This window comes from Miniopterus natalensis, chromosome 1 (genome assembly GCF_054644295.1).
Source record: "Miniopterus natalensis isolate mMinNat1 chromosome 1, mMinNat1.hap1, whole genome shotgun sequence".
Taxonomy (NCBI): domain Eukaryota; kingdom Metazoa; phylum Chordata; class Mammalia; order Chiroptera; family Miniopteridae; genus Miniopterus; species Miniopterus natalensis.
This window is the reverse complement of record NC_142081.1, coordinates 69,111,182-69,139,010: the sequence shown is the minus strand read 5'-3', so window position 1 is coordinate 69,139,010 and position 27,829 is coordinate 69,111,182. Positions and strand designations below refer to the sequence as shown.

Genomic DNA, 27,829 nt, shown 5'->3' with positions numbered 1-27,829 from the left:
AGCAAGAAAAAGCCTGGAAAAAGTTAACAGAGCTTCAGTAACCTGTGGGATAACATGAAGTATTATAATATACATGTAATTGGAGTCCCATAAGGAGAAGAGTGACTACACAGATTTTTATTACAGCTTTATTCATAGTTGCCAAAACTTGGAAGCAACCAAGATGCTCTTCAGTAGGTGAATGGATAAACTGTGGTACCATCCACCAATGGAATATTATTCCATTGGGCTTCGTTCATACAATGAAGTGCTACTTAGCAATATAATGGAATCAACTGTTGATGTGCAACACCAAAGATGAATCTCAAAAGCATTAAGCTGAGCAGAAGAAGCCAGACATAAAGATTACATATACTGTATAATTCAATTTATATAAAACTCTAGAAAACAAACAAATCCAAAATGACAGAATACACATCAATGGTTGCCTTGGCTGTGGGCGGGAGTGTCAGATGGGCTGGAGCACTAGGAGACTTTTGGAGGCATTGGAAATGTTCTATGTTTTAATAGTGGCAGTGGTCATGTGTGCAAAAATTTATTAACACTCAAAGAAAAGTTCACTTGAACTTATACAATTATTAGTGTATGTGAGCTAAATAATAACAAATAATAAGCTAAATACCTTATAAAAGAAAAGATATGATAACATGGATATTCTCAAATGAGATAATCAAGGAGATTTTAATTAAAAAAAATAATTTACAAAAGAGTGGACAGGGTTTAGAACATCTAACAAGGCATGGTGTAGTGCCCCTGGGCCAGCAGCAGCAAGGAGCCATTACCACTCCAAGACCTGAAGGGACAAGAAGAGAGGGGACTTATGAAAACTGAGCTGTCTGGTAGGTGTTGCCTGAATAGAGAGCTACGTAGCTTTTGGTGGAGAGAACAATCCAATGTGGCAACCAGACAGGAATGGGGCCTGAGAAATAAATTCCTTGATTTCACTCTCTTCCCACCCACCAATCTCCCTAGTGCCTCCCATTCACCAAACCAAACTGGAAGCCAGAAGTCAAGGAAACCTGCTGAAGCAGTCCATACAGCTCAGCCTCCCAGAATACAGAGTAGAGAAGGGTAGAGAGAGTGCATCTGGAGGAACAGAGGGAAAGCAGCCCAATTTTCAATTTCATGCAAAAGACTGAAGGAAGGGAAGGAGAGGTAAAGTCTTAGGGATGGGGAATAGTGATAAAGGAAGGGACTAATCCAGGGATGGGGCTTCTAGATCAAGGAAACTGCTTATATTCACTAGCCAAATAGGGATGAGTCCAGATTAAAAATTTCCAAACATATTTATTTCCATATGAAAAGTTTCAAATATCTTGCTTTCCTTCTCATTTCCTGAGCAAGTTTTCCTATATGGCCCCGAACCCTCAGGATCCCCACTTTCATATTTCCCTACTAAGCTCCCAGTTTCCCACCAAGGACCATGGCCTTGTTCTCTTACCCAGCCTGCTTTCCAGCATAAGGGGGTAGCCAGCTTCTCTGGTGATGTAGCTGGCATCTGAGGAGCACAGGTAAGCAAGATCCCTGCACATTCCTCAGGCTCCCCAAACCTGAAGGGAAGGTAGTAGCCCCTGCAGTGCTGAGCTCTGGATTCTGGTTAGGATGGCCCAGAGGGGCCCAACATTGACCCTATAGACCAATATCTCACAGGATTCTAGTCAAAACAGGCTCCAGGGAAGGTCATGGTGGGCTCAGCAGGACCACTCCCACCCTCTAGTCTCCAGCTCCAGGACTGTGCTGTCCTCAAACTGTAACAAGGGAAATAGCCAGGAGATGAGGAGAAGATCTGAGCTTTGTCTCTTCTTGAAATTGAGCTTTTCTTCAAAATAGACATAGACCATTAAAGCCTCCAACCCCACCTACCACTAAAACCCATAGACTTTATTAAAGTCAGGTAGCAAGTATGGCAATGTTTTTTCCTGAGGAAAGTTTTCAGAGTCAATGTTAGCTTTGCAGGTCTGTTGGTGATGAAAGCAGACGGGTGGGTGGGAGGAGCATCAAGGTAGACTGATACCCCTGTGGGTAGATGACCCTGTTCAGGAGAGAGGCATGGGGCAGAACTCTGGTTTGCTGCCCACCGAGAATAGAGACCCCATTCTTCTGCAGGACAGTTAGGGCTGCCAGTCCCAAAGGCTGCAGTGCAGAGCCTCTGAGTGATGAGGTGGGCTGGGGCCCTAACCCAAGTGTGCAGGTCTCTGTGCGCCTTGGGGGCTTGGCCAGGGAAGTGGGGAAAATGGGGCAGAGATGGGGAGTAGGAGCTGTTTGTGAGCCTCACCACTTGCATAAAGTCAGTCTTAATTATTCCTAGCACAAAGCAATTCACTCAGAGGCCTTTGGGGGCCAACTTTATAGGCAGAGACTTAAAGAGGCTCAATAGGGCTGCTTTGCTGGTATTATAGACTCCTAGCTTCTGAAAAGCAAGAGTAGGCAAAGTGGGTTAGGGCAGGGAGGAGGGAATGTTACCTAAACAGCCAGAGCTGTGACTCTGGGTCTCAAGCTAAGACACGCCTGACTTTAAACCTAAATTAAAATTCCTTCTCCCACCCCTCACCACCCCACAATAGTTTTCAACAAGTAAAGTCCTGAGATGAAGGGGTTTCTCTAGGCTTAAAGAAATGTCAGGAAGTCACTGTCATGTGCATCCAAGCTTGACACAGAGAGCTGCACTGGGCTTTCAAACTGTCAGGAAACTGGAATTAGGAAAACTCAAGGCTTAGTACTTGCTTTACCACAAACTGGCTGTGCTTACCCTGGGTAAATGGCTTTACATGCCTGGGTTTAAGGGCTGTTACTGCAAAGTGATATTATAATACCAGATCTGTAGCCTTCAGGTTGTTCCGCTGGTGTTACACATTTTAATTCCATGCCTCTGATCAACAGCCAGTGCTCCCACAGCCCATTGCAGGGCCTCATGAGAAACCACACTCAGCTGCTCCTCGCCCAGGCCTGTCCAGAGGGTTTGACGCTTACTGATTGGCACATAAGCAGCCACAGAGGAGATCAGAACCACGGCGCTTCTGCTGCCAGGAGAAAGGCAATGGGACAAGATGAAAGGTGAGTTCAACTAAGAGACCAGATGAGCCAGGAAATGGTACTTTCATGCTGAAAGGAAACCGGCTCAAGATTCGTGAGAAGGTTAGAGAGTTTCTGGAACATGGGATAGAAGCTAGACCACTAAATTAGTGGACCTTAGGGTCACTAATGGTGTCAATGCCAGCCTGTAAACACAACCAGGGCAGCATTCCTTGGGCAGGGACCCAAGGTTGAGAGGCAGTGCTCCAGAAGAGCAGAACCAGGTGATGCTCATGTGTCTTAGAGATCCCTGTGAGGTCCGAGCAGTGCCACCGGGTGACTCTGACCAGAAGGGAAACAGGTGAGATGGCCCACAGGGCAGGGCAAGAGTTAGGGAGCCAGAGCTGGGACTCCAGATTACGACATTCTGCACCCTTATTCCCTGCAGCTGCCATGAAAGGAACAACGTCCTTGCATTCTCTGAGATCAAAGAAACAAGGACCAGTGAAAGGTCCAGCCTCCCCAGCAAATGTTTCCCTTCATCAGAATGTCACATCCCGTGGGAAAGATGGCAGATTTGGAAATGGAGAATATTCCCCAAAGGACATGCCTCCCACCTTTCCCACCATCCTTCACTTCCTGGGCCCGTGCCCAAGTGCTTTCTGAGGGGTAGAAAAGCCCAACACACAGAGAGAGATCCCAATGCCCACTGCCCCTCTCATGCCCTCACCCCCTGCTCTCCATGTGGGGCATCAGCTGGCTCAGCAGCAGGTCTGGAGCCTTCATGTTAACATCCAGAACGTGAAATCAAAGCAAAGATAGAGCCAGAGGAGAGGGAGAGATGCAGTCTGTCTAGTGCCCATTCTCACTGCTCACCTGGAGACCTGTGGCAGGAGCAGGAGCCAAGCCTCGTGACTGTGGCGAGTGACTGAGGCTCCATCCTTCTTTGCTATGAGTGAGGGACAGAGTCCTCTGCGAGAAGGAATCTGAGGGCACGTGTAGGATTCTGAGGTTCGGTTCCTGTGCTGCCCAAGAGACCCTCCCACAGTTGGTCCCACACAACTTCTCCCCAGTCAACTTCTCCCCATTGTCCTCCAGGGAGGAGGCTGGGGAAACAGGGCCGGGCAGGAGACCAGGATGACGTGTTTCTTAGTGACTGCCTTAGGGGAGGTCCCGTGAGAGCAGGGGAATCCACACTGAGCACTTAGTCTGTCAGGAAATGTTCACGACCAGGATTTTTTTTTGTAACTAGAAAAGCTTGAGTGTGGCTGAGGGTGAGGAGGGAGGATTGGGAATTGGGCCAGTTAAGCCAGGAATGTGAGAACTAAGAAAAGGAAGTAGAGCAGGGTCTATAAGGAAAGAAGAGGGGGATGGCCAGTCAGGAGAGGGTGAGGGCCAGGGCTGAGCTGACCCCTCTCGGGGGGCCCACGGGATAGCAGAGGCAGGGGTCTGAGGGGCAGCAGGAGCCCCTGTACCGCACAGTGGATTCTGCCTGGGACAGTGGGCCTGCCTGGGGGTCTCTTCTCTCAGCTGCCTGTGGAAGGTGAGGTGTTCCTGGGACAGCCCAGAGGGAGCTCCATGGGACAGCCAGACTGTAAGAATCAGAGTGGGTGCCAGTGAATCCAAACTGCGACATCCTTAGAACCCTTCACTATGGACAGACTGAGAAATGTTTTCTGGCATCTCAGGACTTTGTAGCAGTGACCGGCGCAAGGAGAGTCAACATAGAGGAGATTGCTGGTGCCTGGCATAGGCTGGGCCTGTGGTCAGTGCCTGTTGAGCTAGATGGACAGTTTGACCCAGGTAAGCTCCATCCCCTACCCACCTGAGTCAGTATAGACAGGGGTATGTGGGAGCTTAGGTTCTGTGTGTGTGTGTGTGTGTGTGTGTGTGTGTGTGTGTGTACACACGCGGGGGGGGCGTGCAAAACTGGTGGACAAAGAGCCACGCAGGATGTGTAAGTCCTACCCCTGGCATCACCTTGTACACTTGCTCACTAGCACCCAGGGTGCTCCCCACCAAGGAGTTGACCCCTGCCACACACACCAGGAAGTCCACACTCCTGCAGTGCTCCACAGGAAATGACAGAGGATATGAGGTGAAGGAATGGAGTAAAGGGTGCCCAGAAACCTCTCTCCCACCCCAACCAGGCTGGGAACATCGAGGGCGGATGACCCAGAGGAAAGTAACACCTCCTCGTCTGAGGCCATCCTGGAGCAGTGGGATCTCAGAGATCAGAGGCTGAGTGGAATAGTTATTTCTCACCTCCATGGAACCATCAAATTTCTACCCCTACAAAATGCCTGGTTGATAGTTGGGCTCCTACCAGTCCAGATCTTCACTCACTAAGTGTTGCTGCTTCGAGTCTGATCCTTCTCTCAAACCTCTAACATTTCTAATCAATTCCTTCTCACTTCTCCCTCCAGTCTGGAAACCTTCCTCCTTTGGTCTCACATACCACAAGCCCAGTCTCTACAGCATGCATCTGCACATTTCTTTCTCCAGATTTGCCTCACAGCTCACCTCTTGCAAGATTGTCACCCATAAACAGCTCTTAATTCAGACCACAACTCTAGTGGGCTCCCCACCCGACACCTGGGGTATGCTAGAGCTGCACCCATCAAATATTAACAGGTACACAAATCACTTGGGATCTTGCTAAATGCAGACTCTCATTCAGCAGCTTGATGAGCTCTCAGACTCTGCATCTCCAGCAAGCTCACAGGTCTTGTCCAATTGCTAGTTATCAGACCATCCTTTGATTAGTAAGGTTCTGGTCTAAACTATGTGAGTTCCCACCTGCCAGAAACATCTCAGACACATCTGGCTATTCATTTGTTTTATGCCCGGAGCAGAGCCCTATACTGGACTATAGTATTGTTGGCCTAGATACCAATGTTAAAATCCCCAAACCCCTCCTGCGGGGCTGAATCTGTACGTCCCCAACTGTACCTCTTCCCACCCACTGCCCCTCACTCTGGCCACCAGCCCCATGCCCACCCATCACACCCGTCCCTCCCTCACTGCTCACAGAGAAGAAGGCAGTCAGAGTCAAGTTGCCTCCCTTTCATCAACTGCGCTTGTGACAATCACAATGTCCCTAGGCCTCTGTCCTTGCTCTGTTCTCTGAGGTGCTTTGAAGCTGTCCTCCCAACCTCTACAGGTTGTCATGGTGCCTGCTGCTCAGACTTTTCATTGGACAGAGCAGCAGATGGTCTCCATGGCAATAAAAAGAATCTGTGGAGAAAGGATGTTGGCCTTGGAAATTAACTCACAGGAACACTCCTGGGAAATGAGCTCCTCTTGGGGGATCAGGAAAGACTCCCCTTCTGGAGATGCAGTTCCTGAGCCATTGCACCAGCCTGGGAAGCCCAGCTCTCTAACAGTGATACCATCATCCCTGTCTACTCTTCAGCTATAGACTCCTGGGTGTACCAGAGCACACTGCCAGTCAGGAGAGTATGGTTGAGATACTGAACACCGGCCCATTGGTGCTCTACAGTCAGCGCCCCTGCCCACCCTGCTTCTCCTGGTCCCTCCCTGCTCTCCCCACTGTCCCTCTTCCCATCTGGCAGGACCCAGGGCCCACTCCTCCCTGCTAAGGTGTGAGCTGACATAGAAAACAATACCCCTCTTTCCCCCAAATACTAGTGTGTTATCACAGGACCTTTGAGAAGAAAACAAACATCACTACTGGTCCACTACAGTCTTTGGGAGACATTTCTCAGGCTTGAGTATGTGTCTTTCTCTTCTGCCTTTCATACCACGAGTCTCGGCTTTTGCACAGTTCAACCTCACAGTACTGCAGGGAGGTCACATAGGGTTCTTTGAAACTCTCAGTCCCTTTCTAAGCTGACACTTAAACACCTGGAATCAGGCTGAGCTAGGTTAAGAGAGATGGCTTTGTCTGCCTCTGCCTCCCAGGCAGCAATCATTGCCCCTCCTACTTCAGTTGTCCAGCAACCCCTTCCCTCCCCATCAATACTTGCTTTCACACAAGATCAGAAACCCATTCACACTTGAATGTGACTAATAGCAGACTAAAGTGCATTCTCTCAGGGAGATCAGAAGTTAAGGAAGGAAGGAATTCCTATGTGGAATTCCAAGGGAGAGTGCTACAAGAGTAGTTTGGACTTAACTCTTTTAAAAAAAGAGAGAAGCTATGTGGACCTTGTTCTCGCCAAAGAATTTGTATACACATGCTGACTCCCTTAAACAATAAAGGAAGTTTGCTTTGTTTTAGCTTGTGTTTCTAAAGCCAAGGAATGTGGTTTCTCATAAAATCCAGCTATACTAATGCTAGGTGTGTTGCGACTATAGGGGACTCTACCTTCACTGACCTATGTCACTGCTTCCTTCCCAGCAGCCCGAGAATCCAGCCTGTGCCCACCACATCTAACAGAGCCCCCTGCGGTGGGCAGCAGCACCCCTACCTGCCTCCCCCTTCTCATCTCTTAGTGACCCTGGCTTTCTCCTGGGACTTCTCATTTCTTAAAAACAAATCATAAAGGTCTTTATCAGATACACCTCAGTTCAAGTCCCAGCCTTGCCACTGATTTCACTGTGTAACTGTCTTCACTTAAGTTCCTCCAAAAGCAGAGCCTAAGACAGGTAAATCCTTTGGGATGTAATCTTGGAGCACAGGAATGAGGGAGAGGGGAGACAGATGCAGAGGTCCCTGCTGTGGGCAATAGAGATAAGCTCCACATGGATCCACTGAGAAAGCACAGAATTCTGGCTTTCTCCTTCCACAGGGCTGGACCTGCTTAAAACATCACCAAACCCTTTCTTTCCTGCCTTTATTTAATGAGAAATGGTCCAGACACTATCCGGAGGTTCCTTTATAATGTCACTGACTGAGAAAGTTCAAAGCACTGTGGAATCCCAGGTACAGATGGATGGACAGATGGATGAAAGGAATGACAAACAATGATGGTACTGACAAATGAGATCTGCACCTTAATCAGTAAATATGCGTATCTGCCTGTACGTGCATAGACTGTAGCTGGGAATAGTGATCGCCTCTGGGGAAAGGAACCAGATTCTAGGGCTCAAGTGTAGAAGGGAGACCTACCTTTTACTTTTCACCCTTTTAAAGTACAGTTGACTGTTGAACAATGGATTTCAACTGTGCAGGTCCACTTACATGTGGATTATTTTCAATAAGCACAGTAAATGTATTTTCTCATCCTTATGATTGTCTTAATAACATTTTCTTTTCTCTAACTTACTTTAAGATTACAGTCTATAGCCCGGCCGGGCTAGGCTCAGTGATTGAGCATCGACCTAGGATCCAGATCACAGTTAAATTCCAGGTCGGGGCACATACCCAGGTTGCGGGCTCGAGCCCTGGTCGGGGGTGTGCAGGAGGCAGCTGATCAATGACGACTCTCTCATCATGGATGTTTCTGTCTCTCTCTCCCCCTCTCCCTTTCTCTCTCTGAATCAATAAAGATGTATTTTTAAAATAAATAAAAGAATACAGTCTATATAATACACATAAAAAATGTGTTAATCAACTGTTTACGTTATCAGTAAGGCTTCCAGTCAACAGTAGGCTATTAGTAGTTAAGATTTTGGGGAGTCAAAAGTTTTAAACATTTTTACCTGTGCAGATGGTTGGTACCCTTAACCCCATTATTGCTCAAGGGTCAACTATACTTCAATTTTTTACTATGTTAAGTTAAAATATTTTTTAAATAAATGTAAGTGCTGTCAATACCCTTGAGCCAAAGACCACCAGGAACACAACTGTAGTCAAATAAAATTGGGTTTATTGATTCGTGGCAATGAGGGACAACACACACCATGGGGAAGAGTGCGTGTCTCAGTCAGAGAGTGTTAGAAAGGACTTAGAGGATTGGGCTTGTGTTAAGTGATTTTGAGGAGGATTCCAGGAAGCGAGGCTTTGCTCTGGATTGGGTACTGGGGTAATTACATGATTAGAATCCCAATGATAAATATCTTAATTTGTGTCTAGAAAGAGAGAAGAAAGGAGCAAAGTTAAAGGTGCCATTGACAAAGCAGCAGCTGTCACTCTTGTTATTAAGGATGGAGGATGGATTTTCAGTCATTTTTGTGTTTTGGACAATAATTTTCTTTTGTGTTTAGACATGATTACAGAGTGATCTTTTTTTCTGTTTTATTTAATTTACTGGGGTGACAATGGTTAATAAAATTATATAGGTTTCAGGGGTACAATCCTATAACACATCATCTGTATATTGTATTGTGTGCTCACCACCCAAAGTCAAGTCTCCTTCCATCATCATTTACCCCCCATACACTCTTCTATCCGCCCCACACACACACACACACAGAGTGATTTCATTTTTGTCTTTATCCATCAAGTTAACAGAGTGAGGTTGTCTAATGTTGGTATTTCCCAAAATTGTTTATGGTAAACTAAATATTACCATCTCCTAGCTGTGAGGCCAGGTCAGCTCCTATCAGCAACAAGACCTGCATAATAGTGCCAGGTCAGCTTCTGGCTGCCAAGGTTAGCTTTTATAGCACCTTTCAAACTAAAGAGTACAGATATTAATTCAATTAGTTACTTTTACCATACTATTTGAGTAATACAGAGGTTGAGCTAGTTTTTAAAAATATATATGGATTCAACACTAAGTAAGGATCACTTCAACAACTTTTTGTGAGATATCAGAGTCTTTTAATAGAATATATTCTAAAACCTCAGCAGGATCAGGCCCTGGGGGTGGGCCCATGGGTGTTTGGGATAGGTGACCAGGCTCTCTGACTCATCAACACCACAGAGAAGTCATTTGGGCAAAGATTAAGGCCAAATCCTAAGTCTTAGTCAGCTTGGGCTGTTAAAACAAAAATACCATAGACTGGGTGGCTTAACAACATAAATTTATTTCTCACAGTCTGGAGCCTTGAAGTCCTACATCACAGTGCCAGCATGGTCAGGTTCTGGTTGAGGGCACTCCTCCTGGTTTGCAAGTGGCCAGATTCTGGCTGTGTCCCCACATGGCAGAGAGTGAAAAAGATCTCATGTCTCTTTTATACGAGCATTAATTCAACCATGCAAGACCCACTCTCATGACTTCATCTAACCCAAAGACTCCCCAAAGGTCCCATCTCCAAATATCGTCACATTGGGGATTAGGGTTTCAACATATTAATTTGGGAGGGGGAACGCACTTTCAGTCCACAACACTCTCTATTTAAATCCAGAAGCCCCTGACCTAGAAAAGAGAACTTCTAAGGGGAGCATCAGTGCAGGAGGTAATGGCCCAGGGAACCTGGCACAGGGCTTTCTTGTGACAACCCGAGACTAAGGATCAGGGAACCGGATTTCAGGACCACTTCTCCTACCAGCCCACCACATTGTCAAGTTTCTTCCCCTCCACAGGCCTCAGTTTCCTCATCTGCAAAATAGCAGACGAGAGAAAAGGTGGGATGTACCAGGCGTTTTGTGTAATCTTTTCTAGATTATGGGAATAGCTGCCCCCAAAGCAGGTGATGCGCAGGCTTCAATCTCTTTTGGAAAAGGCTAGAGAATAGGTGCGCTGGAGACAAACTAGCAAAATTGGCAGGAAAAACATAGCCTCCATGGCAAGTAAGTGGGCTTGGATCTTATGACTCCTCAGGGGGCCCACACCTCCCCACACTTACATCAATCCTTAACCCCCCAAAGTGAAATAAGACAGGAGGGGCACTGAGCAGTCTTGAAAGGTTTTACATGGAGTTAGCTGTTAAACTTTAGGAGAATGGAGAAAAGAAGAAAGGAGTTAGAGGAGGATTTTGGAATGGCTCTATCTCATGTGGGCTGTTGGGGTCTGTTTTGAAGTTGGGTTGTTGGGGTGATGGTTCCTTCTGCTTGATCCCATACTCCCTCCTTCTGCCTGTTAAAAGAAACTCTTGAGATGTGGGCCAATTGTGCTCTCAGTAAGCTGTTGAATTGGCCAAGGGGACCATTTGCTTCAGATGGAAGGATAGTCATCTTCTTGGTAAAATCTGACCCAGGACATTCAAGACCCAAAATGCCTTGTGTGCCCCAGCTGGTGTGGTTCAGTTGGTTGGGCGTCATCCAGTTCACTGAAAGGCTGCCGGTTAGATTCTGGATCAGGGAACATACCCAGGTTTCAGCTCGATCCCCAGTAGGGGGCGTGCAGGAGGCAGCCAATGAATCTTTTGATCTCACATCAGTGTTTCTCTCTTTCTCTCTATCCCTTCCTCTTTCTCTAAAAATCAATTAAAAAAAATTTTTTTAATGGAAAGAGTATATTTGAGGACTTAGTTAAAAAAAAAAAGTCTGGCACTCTGGAAGAGGTGACTGCTGAGGTATACAATCATTAGACCCCAAGGCCTCACATCTCAGTCCCACGCCTGCGGTGCTTCAGGTCACCAAGGACCCATCCTTACTACTAGTGTCTTTTGTCAATTGTCTCACCCAGGTCACCAGAAATGGAACAAAAGAAGGTCCTGTATTCCTCCCCTCCCAGGTCCTCACATTTTAAAACTGTCCTGATTTTTGCTTAAAAAAGAGTAAAGGGAGTTTTAAAATTAATATGTAAATTTTATGATACTAAGTATTGCCTTTAAAATATTCTATTTTTTGACAAGTAGACCAACACTCAGTTGTTGAAAGACTCCAGCTCTTTTTGTGTGTGATTAGTTTAAGATTTCCCTCTTTGATCTTCCTTTCCTGCCTTCCCATCTTTCCACTTCTCTGGTTTCTTCTGGGAACCCCCTGAGACAGCCATATGGACCACTCAGACCTTAACCGGAGATTTGAGATCTGGTGACTTCAAAGCGTCCAGTGAAAATTTCTGAAAGCTATCCTTTGGGGGAAGTGGACTAATTGTCATTTGGGGAAGAGGAGAGATTGTGTTTCTCCCAGGGGCCTCACAGAAACAATGAGTTGAGTGTTTTGTCCTGTAAACATATTTGAGATCATGGACTGATACTTCCTAAAGACCTTGTAGTAGACAGTTTTGGTGCCCTGACTCACATCCTCTTGCCTTCATCCTGATTTCCAGCCTGGCTGGGGTGAGACCTTCTCTGTGAGCTTTGACTCCATGCATTGTGGACAGCATCTTCCTCTTTGATTGGAAGTGTGGGGGAGTTAATCATTCCCAGGGGCATCCTGGATGGATAGAAGATGAGAGCACATGGATAAGTGTTCCACCTTCCACCCTTAGGGGGGGACACTTTAAGCCTGAGAAGCATTCCGTACTCAACTTGGGAGATCCTAAATGGATCCAGTTGCACACACTGGCACCCTTCCTACGCACCCCTATATTGGCTTTCCCTGCTTCCCTGCTCTCTCCCTCACTCCTGCTCCCTCACATCTCCTGTCCAAAAGTTCTTGTCTTAGGCTCTACCCTCAAGAGAAACCAAACTAAGACAGACCTACCAGAGAGAACTGGGCTGATAGAGCCCCAGCTATCACTTTGTCATGGAGGGTGGTTGAGAGACAGATGTGGATTCAAATCTCAACCTTGCTTCTTACAAGTTGCATGCATGCAGACAAATTATTTCTCTGGAGCAGGTAGAAATGAGAAAACATCAAGGGTTGCTGATAAAATGATCAGCAAAGGGATCACTTTACTCACTGGGATTCATAAGAGCCCTCCCTCTATAGAGGACAGCATCTTTTGGCCTTTAAGGGCTAAAGGGACAGAAACTCTAAACTTGAGTGCAGTCACCCAGGGCATGCAGAACAGTCCTACCCTGCATACCTCTTTTAGTCCCCCCACTTGCTTCCACACAGGTTCCCAGCCTACAGGTAAGGAGGCCTGAGGGCACACTAGTGGCCTATAGGTTTGGTTCTGTTTACTCTTTTCCTCCATTTCCATTCTAGTCCCAATCTTTCATTTATTGTTAATCAACTAATGTTTATTCCAGTGTTTAATAGTCCAAGGGGACTATTTGCTTTAGCTATATGGGCTGTTTATCTTCTTGACAAAATCTGACCCAGGGCCTTCAGTGGTGATATCAGTGGTGAATAAACAAAGCCTTGGGCATTCACCCAGTTTTGCCCTCATCTCACCCCACAGAACCCAGCCTCCATGAAACCTCACCTTTGACTCTTCAGCCCAGCTACACTGCTTCAGGTCACCCTGGGACAACTCTTTCTGCTCCAAAACAGCACCAGGACCCTCTGCCCTGACACTGCCCCTCAAACTGCCCTCCTGCCTGTGAGCCCAGACCCTCAAGTGAGAGCTGGGCAGACGCAGCTGGAGATCTTAATGTAGAAGTGAGTGCTGCACTGTGCTGGGACACGGGACCCACCACCAGAGTGGTCTGGACCAAACAAAACAAACAAAAACAGGGCCAGGGGGTAAAGCTTGTGTTATTTTTTATTCCTGAGGTCACAGCATCCAAACAATGTTGAGAATCCTAGGGGGTCATAAGATGGAACCCTCCAGCTGGAATGCCATCACCCTGTTTATCCTCACCTGTGGCTATCCCTGGATACCCTAGAATTTCCCATTATTCCGAATACTTTTTCTTCCAGATCTTTCTCAAGGGATCAAAGATGAAAGGTTAACTTGAAATGTATAAATATAGACAAAATGTTCCGAGGTACAGTCAGATATGCCAAGTCCCAGCAAGCTGATCACCCTCTCACAAATGAGGAAGCTACAAACTAATTAGCCCCACTCGCTGCATCCCTCACTAACAAAGCCCCACGTCCTCCTTCCCCACCCCCACCTCCTTCCAGCACTCAAATACCCACAAGCCAACAGAAACTCTGATGTGCCAAACTTGGGGATTTCTTTCTTTGGTTTTCTTTTTGTTATTTTTCACTATCAGCTCAGGTGAAAATTTCTCAGTACCATCGATGGGTTGTTGGGAACCGAGTAAATACTGAGGTTATTTATCCCAAGGAAGCACTTGTGTCCAATTATTCATGATCCACAGTCCTGGCTGGAAATTTGGCCTGAGAAAGACTATGGGGGAAAAGAAGGGAGCTAGGGGCTGGGGGTAGTCTCAGAGGACTGAGCCTTTAACCTGTGGAATCTGACACTATCTCTGGTTAGACAGTATCAGGATTGAGTTAAACTGTAGGACACACAGCTGGTGTCAGATATTTGCTTGGTGTGGGGAAAGAACCCATACATCAGAATTGAATGCAGAATTGTACCCCACCCTACTGTCTTTTTCTTATAGTGTGTTATTAGGTACACAGTTTATTTTGTAATATGTATGTTGTTTATTGCCTGTCTCCCCCACTAGAATAGAAGCTCTGTAGGGCTGTGGTCTTTGTTTTGTTCATGGTTGTACCCTAAGGCCCTAGAACAATGCATGGCTTTGAGTGGTACCAATGAAGTTATTGAATGAATGAACACATTCTTCCTGCTTTATTGATGAATGTTTTACCAGCTGCTTTCCCACCACAATGAAGGAACTTAAGGGAAGTTGGGTCTTACATTTGTGTTCTCCGGGGTGCCTGGCCCAACATGTGGTTTGCTGTAGGCAGCAGTAAATGCTTTTGTAACTGAATTATTCTCATGACAAGGATCCATCTCTGGGAGGTCCAAAGAGGGGGCTCTGGTGAGGGTCTTCAGCAAGGTGAAGGCCAGTGGTCAGGCTGAAAGCTGTGTCTCACTCAGTTCCACCCTTGGGACCAATTCAGGGCAAGACATATGGGCAGCAAGAGAGGAGGAGAGGTGTCTACAGAGCCCTAAGTGACTTGAAGTCCAGTTTCTCCTCGACTCTGCTGAGCCTCAGACATGTCCACACGGAAGGATAGTGGCCCCAAATATGACTCAGGACAATAGAAAGGGCCTTCGCCAGGAGGAGCCAACCCCAAGAGGAACTTCAGTACCAACAATTCTCTTCTGTCTAAATTAGAAGTTCTCAACCTGGAATTATACATGAAACTTGGTGTGACATTGTTCTCCAGGTGACCAAAGGCCTGTGTCACACAGAAATAATGAACAACCACTACCCTGTAGAAGCCCAGAAGAACCCCAGAATTCTTCCACCTCCTCCCACTATTCCCTCCAGTCATGCTCAGCCTCCACCAGCCCCAGCTCAGAGAATGGAGCAGAGCCCACTCTGAATAGTCACTGCCCGCCACTGTGACGGGGCCTGTGATAGGCTCAGGGCAGCAACAGAAGGTAGGAGACAGGAGAGGCCTATCCTCACCCTTGCTGCCCTTGGCTCTACCCTTACCAAGAGTTTCCAGACTTGAGGATAAATTTGACTTCATTTTAGGGGGAAAAATGTTTAAAGCATAGAGGACAGAGAGAAGGACCCGGGATGCTTCAGTGGCCTGAGCCTCTAGTCATGTCCCTTACGGTTCCTCCAAAGCACCAGCTCCATGAACTCCTTCAGCTCCACAGCCCCCACACCAAAAACCTCTATGTTAGTGGGATCACAGCAGCCAAATCTACTACAGTCACACAGAGGATCCCAAGGATGAGACTACTGTGGGTTCTTGCTCAAGCCTGGCATGAGCAAGCCTCCAAATTGCTAATCTGGCAGAGGTTTGGACTCTGTCCCCGGACTTTAATGATCAACTACCTAGTCCATTTGCCATTAGGCTCCTAGGCCTAGACCCACAGCTCTGCAGCCCTCAAGCATCAGAGCCAAGGGAAGTGATTACCACAATGTTCGCTCTGGTGATAGAACTGGCATCTGTAGAGCACAGACCTCCAGCTGCCCGATCCTGGATGGAAGGAGGGAAGACAGAACACAGTGTCAGTGATCTCAGACCCTGGTTCAGCAGGGCTACTTGCACCCTACAAGGCTGTGTGGAGCCCAAACTTCAGCAAAAGGAAAGGCTAGTAGATGGTGGGGGGTATCTGCTCCTGAGATAGAATCAGCTGCCCCTCCCCAACCGTACCCAGACCACTGAAGCTCCAAACTCCACTTTCCTCTGCAGCCACTGATTTCCCTTGAAGTTGTCACAGAAAGCCTCGTTCTTATGCAACTGGGCAAAGGGAAGAGATTAAAGGGTCAGTGCTGAGAAAACAAGGGGATGGCAGGGCCCTGAGGTAGTCACATGTCAAGTTTGCCTTTCTAAGTGTTGATGGACTGAGTCACGGCTGAGGTCAGAGGACGGTGAGGATCTTAGCTGTCAGGATGCTGATCTCCTTTATCCCTTAGTCACTGGGTGGGGTTTCTACTGAGCCAGGCTAGGGAACAGGGGACATGCTTCAGTGCTCACCACTTGGCTGAAGTCAGTCTGGATGCTCTTGGGGGCCAGCTCACAAGTCCTGGTGAGGCCCAGCAGAACTGTCTTACTGACATTGTAGGCACCCAGCTCCTGAGATGGGATTAAGAGTGATTAGGAGGATAGGGGGATGTTGGGGAAAACATTACTGTAGTTGGATTTCTCACCTACAGAGCATCACACCTGGCCGAAGCCCAGAGCTCAGACACACTCCCCACCCTGGTTTGAAAACAAAAGCTGTGTCTCAGGAACCCAACAGTCACATGGACACCAGTTCAGCCCAGGGCAGCAGAAGTAAGTGGGGGAGGGGTCTGTTCCAGGCACTGACCCCATGGGACTCTAGGGAACCACTTACCCCCTCCCAACCAGCACTCACCACCTGTGGCATATAAGCTGAAATGGAGAAACCAGGAGGACAGCACCCTTCCTGAGAGGAGATAGACAGACATGGAGGAGGAGGAAGCTAATAAGTCAACATTGATTGAGGTGTTACACTGCAGTCGTTGACTAATGCCATCCTCACACAGGTCCTACTGTTATCCCCATTTCACAGCTGAAGAAACCAAGGCTCAGAGAGGTTTAGTAACACAGCCAGTAAGTGGCAGAACTGGAATGCCACCACTATCTCTCTGACCCAATGCCCATGCTCAGAACCAATATACTCTTCTGCTTCCCCGGGGGGAAGAGACGAGCAGAAAGCGAGGTGCATGGGGAAGAGGGCAGAGCGGGCTTGGTGAAGAGGCACCGGGGCTGATGGGAAGTGCCTATCGATGGGCCCCCTCCGAGAAGCAGATGGGCGAGGAGGAGACAAGAAATGACAGGCACTTTTCCTTCTCTCCAAGACAGTCCCCAGACAGTTCTCAAAGGGTGTGTTTGCAAGGAAGAGCCAGAGAAGTAGGTGTATCCCAAGGGAAGTGGTGGCCCAAGTCGCTGTCATGAGACACACACTGGGGACATGTGTAAAGTGCAGTCAGATGTGAAGGATCATGAACAGAGGCAGGGTCCTGGAGACCAAGAATTAGGGAATGAGGAAGGGCCTGGGATGACTTCTCCCTGTGGATAGAAATGGGGCAAACTGGGTTCTAAGTTGGTGAAAAGGGATTGTCCAGCTGTGGCAGATCTAGATAAGTGAGGGTGTGGGTGAATAGCCCACAAGGTTCAGAAGCTAAAGCACAGCCTCTTCCCAAACCTGGTGATGTCAAGGCCAATGGGTACATGCCTGGGTCCTGGAACATCACCCTCATCCTGCAGCCACCAGAATTAGAAGCTGTAGCTGCACAGGATGAGGAAAGGCAGAGGGCTGACAATGTGGAGATCCCAGGGAGGCCTCCTCTGTCCTCTCCACTCTCAGCTGTGCCCCTGTGCTCTCCTGACTGAATTCCTATGCCTCAGTCTCCCCAATTCCCTCCTGTCTCAACCCTTGCCCTGCAACCTTACCCTCTCTTCTCTATGTGAAGCAGCAACAGGCTCTGCAGCAGGGCTGGGGGCTTCACATGAATGTCAATGTGAAGGATCTGAAATCAGAGCAGGGACATTGCAGAGAGTGAAGAGAGACACAGTCAGTGCAAATCCAGATGTGTGCAGATCAGAGACATTAATCCCACTTCTGACCCAGGCAAGATGTGTTTCTGACTTGCTAATGGTTTACTAGGCAGGCAGGCTAAGGGACAGGCCTGTGAGCAGAGCCCCGAAAATACAAACTTCTCAGGACTGGGCTGAATGAAGGAAATGTTCAGGCCTTTAATAAAAGAGAACAAGCAGAGGGCACTGGAAAAACATTGAAGAACAGGTGGAAGGAAAGTCCTAGGTAGCAGGTGCAAGGCCAGTTTCTGGAAGAGTCATCTTGTTCTCTGTGTTTTTGTATGTTTATGCTTGCCTTGTCCCGGTAGAATTTAAGGCATACGTACAATGCAACAACACAAAACAAATCAAATAGACATTCTGCGTGAAGAACTGGAGACTAGGAAAAATAAGTGTTGAAAAATAAGAAAAAGCAAGAGTGAGGTTGATGCCCACATTTCCCAGCACGTGGTAAGGACTGAGCATTATTCTATTATATTTTCACAAAAATGTATGCTGTGAGGGCCACAAACACATCAGTTTATTGCAGACTTGGCTCTGAGCTTTCCTGCAGCCAAACACGAAGACGGAGACATAACAGAGAATTGCCATTCTGTGAATTAGGTGCCCATGCTGATCCTGTCTGTGACTAAAACCTGGATCTGGGCTCAGACATATGGGTCCCTGACCCTCTGTCCAATGGGTCTAGGAACAGGGGAGAAGTAAGAGAGGAACTATCAAGGAAAGATGCAGAGACTGAGCCAGCGTCTAGGACAGAGTGCCAGCTGGCACTAAAGTGTCACCAGATGCCTCCTGTGGGGCGCTATCTTTAGTGAGGTCAACTGTGTCCTGTGCCTGCAAGGAATGAGATTGCACATCTGTAACTGACCAGGCCTGTCCATTGTTTTTCCCACTCATCACCTTAAGTGTGTGCAAGGGAAATGCTTCACTGAGTGCTGCCGAGGTCCATCTGATGACAGATTTCCAGTGTAGGGATGACCCCGAGGACTAGAGGAAGTGGCTCAGATGTCTAAAGGGGACCAGCATGAAGTACTTAAGAGGAAAAAATTGAGAGTTAGGCTCAAAACAGGGTTCCACGGCCCACAGAATGTCTGCCCTAAGCTCCATGTATATCAGTTCCATGGACGGTGGGCTGAGACAAGGCCCCTCCTAGACTCAGGAGCCAAAGGTGAGACAAGGAAAAAGGGAGAGTCCCGCCCTTGCTAAAGGAAACTGCCCTATTAGCAAAGAAGGAAGAGTAGCCCCGTGTGCCACCAAGCCTTGAGTAGGGACCATGAGCCTGAAGAGATTGCATGCTGGAGAGTCCTTAAGAAGGGACAAAGGAGATAGAAGTGGGGGGTAGGGGTAGATGAGAGATTCCCCTACCCGCTGGACAGAACAGGGGTCTGTCTGGGGTGGTGCTCAGACTGGCCCAAGGATAAGATGAGCGAGAAGGAATTCCCCTCACAGCACATTTCTGGAAAACTGCATTCAGGTAAAAGCAGAGCATCAGGTAAATTCTAAACTCACTTTGTGACTATTCCACCTCCAAAGTGGTGGGAGGTATAATTGGGGGATGATTTCTGTCCAGGGTGCGGAACCGCATATGCAATAGCAAGTCCCTGGAGGACGGGAGGGGCAGAGAAAGAAAGGCCTCTGTCAGCAAGAGCACCCAGCTTCAGGAGGGACAATCTCAAACAGCTCTGAGAAAAAGAGTCATGAGCCCATGAACTGAGACACTAACAGGGCAAATGACTCCAGAAAGTTAGGAAACTGTCAGCAATGAAATGCCAGCTACCCAATCACAAATGATCCTTCAGAAGCATTAAGGAAGCTGGACAGCCTGGAGGCTGCTGGCAGCAGCTGCGGGGAGCTCAGATTTCAGGTCATCCCTGAGGATAAAGGGAAGGACACTGCCAAGGGCAGAGAGCAGGAGGGGCAGGCCTGAGATCATGTCCACAGAGTGCAGAGAGCTGGGGAGGGCAGAAGGAAACACCCTGGCCCAGTGCTTGGGGCAGAAGGGAATGTTAACAATGGCAGGAAGAAAGTAACTCCATCTGTTCATCTTGTGCATACAAAACACAGGAGTGAATGGAACAGGAGTTGTGGGAGAGTAATGAAGCCCAAGATAGACCTCAAGGCATTCTGGAACCTTGTTCACCAGGTGGCAGGATCCTTAGGTGGACTCATATCAAGTTGGAACATCTGATCCCACAGGCAAGTGATGGATGGGTCCAGGTCTGACAGGTGCAGCAGGTGCATCTGAGGGACAATGAGGAACCATGGTCTAGAAAAGGCAGAGAATCTCAGCAGCAAGTACGAATCAGCAAAGATGAGCCCCACCACCAATGTAAGTCCCACACAAGGATGTAAGAACTTAAATTGCTGACAGAGAGCAGAGGCTTTAGGATTCATGAGTCCTGCCAAGAGCAGAGACTTAATCCCACAGCTCTGTTTCCAGAGCCTGGAACATGTCTGGCACACTCCTCACTAAATATTTGCTGAATAAATGCAAAAGGGACAGGAAGAGAAAAGAAAGCAGAAAAAGTATAAGAACTAGCTTTAAAAAGACACAAGCCAGAAAGTAGCAACAGGACACGTTGGGGGTGGGAAGAGGAGTGGTCATGCCTGCCCCAATGCCAGCGTTTACAGTAAAGTTGGGAGAGGACGGGAGAGTCTCAGTGAGGGTAGACCTTCCTGGAGCCCCACACCAGCCCCTCAGCCAGTTCCCAGCAATCCCTCACCTTGTCCCAAACCTCCTCACTGGCCCCCAGGGTGCTCCCCCTAAGGAGGGTCCACTGAGGTGTTATACACCAGGAAGTCAACACTCCCACTGTGCTCCAGAGCCTGAGGGGAGGAATGACATGAAGGGGTAGGTGAGTGTGGAGACTGCCTGAGGGGAGTAGCCAGGTGCCCTGCAAACTGATGCAAACCTTGCCAAGTAGATATTGTCTCAACCATGAGTGGTGACAACGTTCCTGTGAGATCCAAACTCTTGGTGAAGATAGGTGCCCTGGATAGGCCTGGGGTAGGCTCTCTGTGCTGAGGGCCTCAGGGGAGCAGGGTCTTCTACAGGAACGCCTCTGGAGGCTAGGGATGGGGAAAATCCTTTAGATACCACCTCAACCATAGTTCTTTCAGGGTGTGGGGGAGGGGCAAAGGGGCGAGGTTCCTCTCATGAACAGGCCACTTTCCAGAGAACCAGTGTCTGTTCAGTTAGACTGTGAGCAATCATCTGGCTGTCGTGGCTTAGCGGTTGAGCATCGACCTATGATCCAGGAGATAATGGTTTGATTCCCAGCCAGGGCACATGCCGGGGTTTCAGGCTCCATCCCCAGTGGGGGGCGTGCAGGAGGCAGCTGATTAATGACTCTCAACACTGATGTTTCTCTTTCTCTCTTTCTCTCTCTCTCTCTCTCTGAAATCAATAAAGATATATTTAAAAAAAAAAAAAAAAAAAAAGGCTGTGAGCAATCATGATTTCAGGGCCTCCAGACCCCCATCCCGGTCCCAATTCCTCCCAGGGCTGAGCAGTAAGGAAAAGGTCCTGCATGTTCTCTTCCCTGTGTCCTTCTACCCATTACCCCTCACTGTGGCCACCAGCTGCTCCAGATCCTCACAATCCCCATTCGGAACCTGGTGCCCCTCAGGCTCAGCCTCTCCCCCTGCAGTGTGGCCACTGTCCAGTCCCCGCTCCGCTGCTTCTAGCTGCTCACTACCACATAGGCCTCATCCTGGGCCAGACTCCAGGCCACGGCAAAGCCAATCCTGCAGGCGGAGATGGAGGGAACAGGATAATCCCAGCCTCGCACCACCATTCTCCCTCAATCCCACTCTGGAAATCTACAAGGCTGTGTCCTATTCTACAGCCCTGAAGTCTTTCTGTAGAAGCAATGGTCTCTGTGAGGGGTCAAGACCCACAGGACAATCAGGGCACTCCACCGTCAGTGGACCCCGTGACCACAGCTTCCTGATTGGCCAGAACACCCTTTAGTTCTGTCCCATTGCTGCTCTTTCGAATAGAGAGCCTAGCACAGGTAGCAAACGGGCCCCAGTCCCCCTAAGCTGCTGTTGGGAGCATGGTGGTCCATGCCTTGTCTGCTTCCTGCAGAACTTGGCCCTGGAGGAAAGAATCACTGCTGCCCTCAGTGGGCTTGATGGTAATTTACCCCCAACCCCTCCAGACAGACAAGGACAGCAGCAGATGGTGGGACAAAGTGGGGCCAGTCAGGGTGAATTTCAAACACGCGAGCCTCAGGTCAGGAAGCCTCTCCACAAAAATTCTCTATTTATAAAATAGGCAAATTAGCATGTGAGACCCAATATTCAATAGACAGAATTATTTTCCCATTCATTCCATAAACAAGCACTGAGCACTTGCAACATGTCAGACACTAGGCAGTGGATGCCAGGATACTCTGGTGAACTATGGCTTTTTACCCCCATCGGTGGAGCTTCCCAGTAGAGAGAATATGCCAGACACCAAACAAATAAGTACCCGTTCTTAATTTTAATAAATTGCTTCTGTTGAAACAGTAGAAATCAACAGAAACTCTCATTCATGGCTGAAAGAAGTATAGCACACTCACTTTGTAAAATGGTTTGGCACTTTCCAGGGAAGTAGAACACACAGCCCTCCGACTGTAGTTTCACACCCCACAGGAGGGCTGCCATGTGTGCACCAAGAGCCTGTACTCTTGTTCACAGCAGCATTCTTTGTAATAGCCTCAAACTGAAAACAGGCCCAGATGTTTATTAAAGGTAGTATGGATAAACAAATTGTGTTGCAGTGATATAATGGAATACTATGCAGCAATGAAAATTAATAAACTGAAGCTACACTGCACAACATAAATGAATCTAAAAAAAGTATTGTTGAGGGAAAGAAGCCAGACACAAAAGAGTACATTACTGTGTGATTCCATGTATACAAGTTTCAAAAACAGGCAAAACAACTCTATGTTGTTTAAGAATGCAAACAGGTGCCTTGGCCTGTGTGGCTCAGTTGGTTGAGTGTTGTCTGATGCACCAAGAGGTCACCAGTTCTGTTCAATTCCTGGTCAGGGCACATACCCAAATTGTGGGTTTGATCCCCAGTCGGGGTGGTACCGGAGGCAACTGATAGATGTTCCTCTCTCTCCCTCCCTCTCCCTTCCTCTCAAAAATCAATAAAAACATTTTTTAAAAAGAATGCAAACTGGGGGTAAGGTTCAATTCCTGATGTTTCTCTCTCATCAAGGTTCCTATCTTTCTATCCCTCTCCTTTCCTCTCTCTCTAAAATCAATTTAAAAAATAGAAAATTCAGGTACTCTCGGACAGGAAACAAGATGGCAGCGTAGGTAACAGCTGTACCCGCCGCCTCCCGCAACCACATCAAAATCACAACTAAAATACAGAACCACCGTCACTCAGAGCCTCCTGAGATCTGGCCAAACAGAAGCCCCACAGCCAGGGAGCTGAAGGAGCATCGAGACCAGGAGGAGGGGCAGGGACGCGGGCGGAGCGGGGCTGAATCTCGAGATGCGGCCGCCGGCCCACACCCGGTGCCGCAGTTTAAACCCAGGAGGGGATCCGGGCGGTGGGGTTGCTGGGGGGAGGGAGGGGTCCCAGCCCCACATCAGGCCCCCCGCCCAGGGCTCCAGGGCCAGGAAGAGACGGCCCCACAACTTCGGGCTGTGAAACCAGCGGGGACTGTGGCTGAGGGTCACGGAGGCTGCGGGAGCCCCAGCAGCTCCTCTTAAAGGGCCCAAGCATGGACTCACTCAGGCGCGCTCCCTCTGAGCCCAGCGCCGGGCAGCAGCCTGAAAGGACCTGGGACACTCGGGGAGGAACTAACGTGCCTAAAGTTGGGGCGGGAGGTGGAGGGGCAGCTTCCTCCCAGGCAGAAGAGCTGGCAGCGGTCATTGCCCCTTTGGCGAGTCCTCCCCGCACACAGCTGGCAGGCAGGCACCATAGTTGAACCTCCAGCACCTGACTCACACCTTTGGCCCCGCCCCGTGATTCCCGGAGGCCCCCCACCCTCTACCTGCAAGCTCATCTAGGCCATTTCCAGGGGCTTTTCTATGCAAGTGGCCTCTAGAGCCTTACGCTTAGGACTTTCCTAAAATCCCTCAAACAAGCAACAGCGGGCCCGATACAGCTTGAGAAACAGCCCCAGGCCTGGCACTAGCGGCCGCCTGCACTGGCTCATAGCTTGGCCTCTCCAGGACACCTCCAAGCCAACACAAGAAGCAGCCAACTACGGTTTGCTATGTAGCTCATGCTGGGTGGCTCTGGGCAAGGCACTGGCAGAGGCTGACTTTTCACCTCCTGGGAGTCCCCAGAGACAGTGCACCTGGTGGTCAGATTTGACCACGCTGGATTACAACCCTACCACATCCACGAGTGACACACTCAAGGGGTGCACTTGGTGAACACCAAAGCCCCACTGAAGTAAATGTTGATCCGTAGGGGTGTCTCCAGCACAGCAGCTCTTTGGCTGTAGTTGCAGCTGGTCCTCACAGCTGATTGGCCTGGGGGTCAATTCCTCCCAGTGATGCCAACAGCAACCAAGGCTCAACTACAACAGGACAGTGCACACAGCCCACACAGGGGAGCACCTAGAAGGCCCAGCTCAGGTGACTGGGGAGGCTGAGCCACTGGACCTTACAGGACACCTACTACACAAAGCCACTCTACAAATTCCAGAAGACATAGCAGCTCTACCTAATACATAGAAACAAACACCTGGAAGCAGCCAAAATGTGGAGGCAAAGAAACATGTTACAAAGGAAACAACAGAAGAAATCTCTAGAAGAGAAACTAAATGAAATAGAACCAAGCAACCTACTAGATACAGAGTTCAGAATTATGGTTATAAGAATGGTCAAGCATATTAGTAAGAATATTACGAAAACAACTGAGACCATCAATGACATAAGAAAGTAACAATTTGAAATGAAGACTACATGAACTAAAATGAAGAAAAATTTACAGGGAATCAACAGTAGGATAGAGGACACTGAGAATCAAATCAGCAATTTGGAACATGAGGAAACAAAAAGCACCCAAACAGAAGAGCAAAAAGAATCCAGAAATATGAAGATATGAGGAGCCTCTGGGACAACTTCAGCTGGCCCAACATTCATATTATTGGGGTGCCAGAAGGGGAAAAAGAGACCAAGAAATTGAAAACCTATTTGAAAAAATAATTACAGAAAACTTCCCCTACCTGGGGAAAGAAATAGACTTACAAGTCCAGGAAGCACAGAGGGTCCCAAACAAGAGGAACCCAAAGAGGCCCACACCAAGACACATCATAATTAAAATGCCAAAGAGGGAATCTCAAAAGCAGAAAGAGAAAAGCAGTTAGTTACCTACAAGGGAGCACCCATATGACTGCCAGCTGATTTCTCAACAGAAACCTTGCAGTCCAGAAGGGAGTGACAAGAAATATTCAAAGTGATGAAAAACATGGAACTACAACCAAGATTGCTCTACTCAGCAAAGCTATCATTTAGAACTGAAGGTCAGATAAAGAGCTTTGCAGATAAGAAAAAGCTAAAGGAGTTCATCACCACCAGACCAGCCCTACAGGAAATGTTGAAGGGTCATCTTTAAGAAGAAGCTAATGAACAGAAGAATCTGATGAACTAAATAGATCCAGAGACATTGACACATGCAACAGATGATCATATTTCAGAGGAAAGAGGGAAGGGGGGTGGAGGATGGAAAGAAATTAACCAAAGAAGTTATATGCATATACGCATAACCCATGGACACAGTCAATAACGGGGTGAAGGCCTGGGGAGGGGGTGGGAGCGAGGTGGAGGGGGTCAGTTGGGGGGAAAATGAGACATCTGTAATACTTTCAACAATAAAGATAAATAAATAAAATAAGTGGAACAACAAAAAAATTTTAAAAATTGGAGAAAAAAAAAAAAAATATATATATATATATATATATATAAAATTCAAACATTTTGAAAGTAATTCAAAAACTGAATGTTCCAGTTTTCTTCTAAGGGGCAAACTTCCCAATGACTTGAATACTTTGTCAGAGATGTTTTGCATAAAGGGCTTTGTTTTAAACTACTTTTTCTGTGTATAAACACTCAATTTACAAAGGGTACATACTGCCAGGAAGTAGAGGAAGCAGTGGATCAGAGGGCAGCTCCACTCTTTCCCTCTCTGGGGTCCGAGCCCTGAGTCAAGGCATGCTGAGTGAGGCCAGTAGAGTACAGGGATGCACAGCTCCTTCTGATCCAGTTGGGAGAGTCACCACTGGGGAAATTGCAGATAGGTAGGATCTGGAAAATGGAGGAGGGTCTGACAGGGGAAGCAGTGGGATAGGTGCTTCAGCCTAGGGAGACAGGCTGCGAGGAATGGAAGGGTGTAACTGTCCAGGGTGTCTGGGAGAGAGCAGGGACACCTCTGTGCCTGGAGTGCAGAGAATGGGGCATTCCTGAGAAAGCCAGACTGGGGCTCCGAATACTTGCTTTATGTCTCCATTAGGCTGAGCTGAAGTGAAGTCATCTGAAGGGAGGCTGCAAAGAACCTGGGTTAGCCATAGCAGACCCAAGCCAGGGCAGCGTAGAGACCCAGCCCCCAGGATAGCCTTGGGAAGGGAAAGTGTGGGGTGCACCCCTGTAGCTATGCGCAGGTATGAAGGTAGGATGAGGACCTGCCTGGAATGGGAGACTCAGAAATGAAGACATTTCCTGTGAACTGAAAATATGTCAGAGATGCTTGTCTAGGGTAGCCTCTTTCACCCAAACCCCAAATTTCCCAGCTCTACATCACTGTGAGGCCAGAGTCCCCTGTCTCCCCAGTGTGAGATTCCCATTTGCTTGCTCAGGAGTCCTACCTGGTCCCGAGTCCAGGAATCTGATCAGATTCCTGCAGAGGGAGGTTGGGGAGGAATGGTTGGGGCAAGAGCTTACAGAGGACACTCAGGGAGTTGGGGTGTACTTTTCATGAGGGACAGTCCCGGGGAGCTAAAGAGGCAAGCTCTGTCACCTCTGGGCCAAGAGGCCAACAGGAGGCTCAGGTGTGGGCTGACTTTGTTCGCAGACCCTCATCAGTTCCAGACCTGCTCTGGCCACTCCATCACCAAGGGACTCCTAGTTACTAAGCAACCCCTGCCCTACCTACTGTATCTCCCCTCGTTCCTTAGCAACCCTTGCATAACCCAGTTGCAAGTTAGGAGTTGGTGTCTATAAATGATAAGTGGATGGATGCTGCTCAGGAATTGTGGAGAAATTTCAGTCTGTATCAGTGTCATAATAAAGATGACCAAATGCTCTGCTTTGGGAGGGACAGGTTTGGTTTCCAATTTGTGTCTCTTTTGATAACCATATTTCCAAAACATCTTTTGCAGGTCCTAGACCTCCTTGCTTTTTTATCCTTGCTTTCACTCTGCTCGCTCTCTCCTTTGTGCAAGGTCATATTTAACAGCCTTTCATTTCAAGGGGATCAGATGGGTTTCCACTTCTGATTGTTCTACCTTTCCTAAAGAGGACACCAAATTCTAACCACTATTAGGACCCCTGGGGGATTCCTCTCCCTGCAGCTAGAGTACAGATTAACCCCATCAAGTGTCAGGGGAATTGGTCTCCTTGGCTGGGAGGGCAGCAGGGAAAAAGAGGACACACCTTTTGTAAAGACAGGACTCCCTCTGCTGGAAGGCCAGAGTTATAGCACTTCTGAGAAGCTGTTCTCTCAGCAAGTCTGTGGCTGTCCCCTCTCTGGCCTCCAGCAGTTCTTACCAAGCAAGCCCCACTTGTCTAAACTTTGCATGAGGTTGTTTGTGAGAAATCTGCCCTACTTGGAAGGAAAAGCAGCTTTGGCCTGTTGCAGGTAAACTGTGGAGAGACTGACCAGGCCTCATCAGAGATGAGGTTCCCCTTCCCATTCAAGATCCCACTTTCCCAGGGGCTGAGATTGAGCAGCTTCCAAAGGCCCAGGCTCAGGCTCACTCTCCTCTCACTCTCACTTGTGCTTTACTCTGAAGCAGTCAGCTGAGCCAGCTGGGCCAGAGTGGAGCGCAGGTCCAGGGAGCTTAGACACGCCTCTGAGCCTGGCACTGCCCACTCTGATTCCCCTTTCCATGCTGGTCAACCCAG

General features: G+C 48.2%; 1 pseudogene; it reads right to left on the bottom strand.

Annotated features, from left to right (window-relative positions):
- Window positions 1-729: 729 nt before the first annotated feature.
- LOC107531660 (dehydrogenase/reductase SDR family member 2, mitochondrial-like) lies at window positions 730-21,543 on the bottom strand (annotated as a pseudogene).
- Window positions 21,544-27,829: the final 6,286 nt, after the last annotated feature.